Source organism: Colobus angolensis, unplaced genomic scaffold (assembly GCF_000951035.1).
Source record: "Colobus angolensis palliatus isolate OR3802 unplaced genomic scaffold, Cang.pa_1.0 Scaffold55, whole genome shotgun sequence".
Lineage (NCBI taxonomy): Eukaryota > Metazoa > Chordata > Mammalia > Primates > Cercopithecidae > Colobus > Colobus angolensis.
Genome location: NW_012119043.1, coordinates 716,540 through 717,854, shown reverse-complemented (window position 1 = coordinate 717,854; position 1,315 = coordinate 716,540). Strand labels below are relative to the sequence as shown.

Here is a 1,315-nt window from a genome sequence, read left to right as displayed (position 1 = left end):
AGCCTCCTGAGTAGCTGGAGCTACAGGCTCATGTCACCATGCCCGGCCGATTTTTGTATTTTTAGTAGAGACGGGGTTTCATCATGTTGGCCAGGCTGGTCTCGGACTCCTGACCTCAAGCAATCCGCCCGCCCTGGCCTCCCAAAGTGCTAGAATTACAGGCGTGAGCCACCGCCCCGGCCCAGACGCGATTTAAAAGGCATGACACAGGCAGGCCACGTGCAAAGACTGCAAGGAGGTCCTGGCAGCTTTTACAGGGCAATTAATGCACCCAGAGCACTGCGCTCAGAAGGTGACAGGTAAACCCGTGTCCAGACTAACCGGCTGCCCCTACAATTGATCCCTCCCAGTCCGACTCTGCTCCAAGCTGTACCAGGGTTCACTTGCGAAGTCACGACACCCACTCAAGCGGCACTTCCTATACAGATAAGGGCACTGGAGGAAGGGCAGAGACCCGGCCAGTGCCAACAGCCCGGGAAGCCGCTAAGCCGGGCTCCAATCTCTGCCGGCATCCCGTCAGCACCGCCGACGTCCCCAGCAACGACCCTGGGGGTCACCTCGCCCAGCACGGCCGTGACGCTGGGAGAGGGGGTGGGCCCAAGGGGGACGCCAAAGAAAACCGCTCAGGCCTCCCCGCGTCCCCGGGGAGACGATTCTAGAGAGCGGCGTCCGGGGTTTCGCCCTCCCCTGACAGCCCCTCCACGCCCGTCTTCGTGCTTCTGCCCGGCCTCACCCAGTTTCCGGCCTGCCCGGTCTCCCCTCAGACCCGCGCGGGGGACGCAGACGGCTGTGGCCTGGCCGAGCCCAGGTCCGAAGGCCTGGACCGAGGCAGTGCCCGCGAAGGACACGGCGCGGTCAGAGGAGCCGGGCGGAAGGAAGGCCCTGGGAGGGCGCAGACAGCTCACCTGCCGCAGGTCGCTGTGGCCCGTCCGCCAGCCTCCACTCAGCTTGCCCGTCAGCGACTCCCTCAGGCGCCGCAGGCACTGCAGTCCCCGCAGCCCAACGGACTGGCGCGAAGGCCGGTGCAACGTCGGCACGCAGCGCGGGGCGGGGCCTAGGGAGGACACGCCCCTTGTAGCTGACACGCCCTTGCGGGGGGCGGGAAGTGGAGCATGTGGCTTTCTCCAGGTCTTTAGCCGCTGCAGGCTCAGGCTCTGCTCAGCGGGGTAAGTAGGGGTGCTTCGGCAGGAACGCTAGTGTTCACAAGAGCCGAGGTGTGTGCGGGTGCCTCAGGGCTGAGCACTTTTCTTCCGCAGTGTGGTTTAATCCTTTTACATCCACTCAGTGATGTAAGAAATAGGGTTGTCAATCGTGG

At 64.0% G+C, this 1,315-nt stretch overlaps 1 protein-coding gene across 4 annotated transcripts in view; it reads right to left on the bottom strand.

Moving 5' to 3' along the window:
- The window catches only part of HMOX2 (heme oxygenase 2), a 50,381-nt gene that overhangs the window by 41,843 nt on the left and 7,223 nt on the right, over positions 1–1,315 (bottom strand). For 2 of the 4 annotated variants that reach the window (XM_011961328.1, XM_011961333.1), the window contains exon 1: positions 906–1,061. The exons of 1 other annotated variant lie outside the window; for it this stretch is intronic. The gene's annotated coding sequence lies outside the window, so the exon portion shown is untranslated. Of the gene's footprint in view, positions 1–733; positions 1,062–1,315 lie in introns of those variants that run through there. One more of the 4 variants, XM_011961332.1, reaches the window with a different exon arrangement.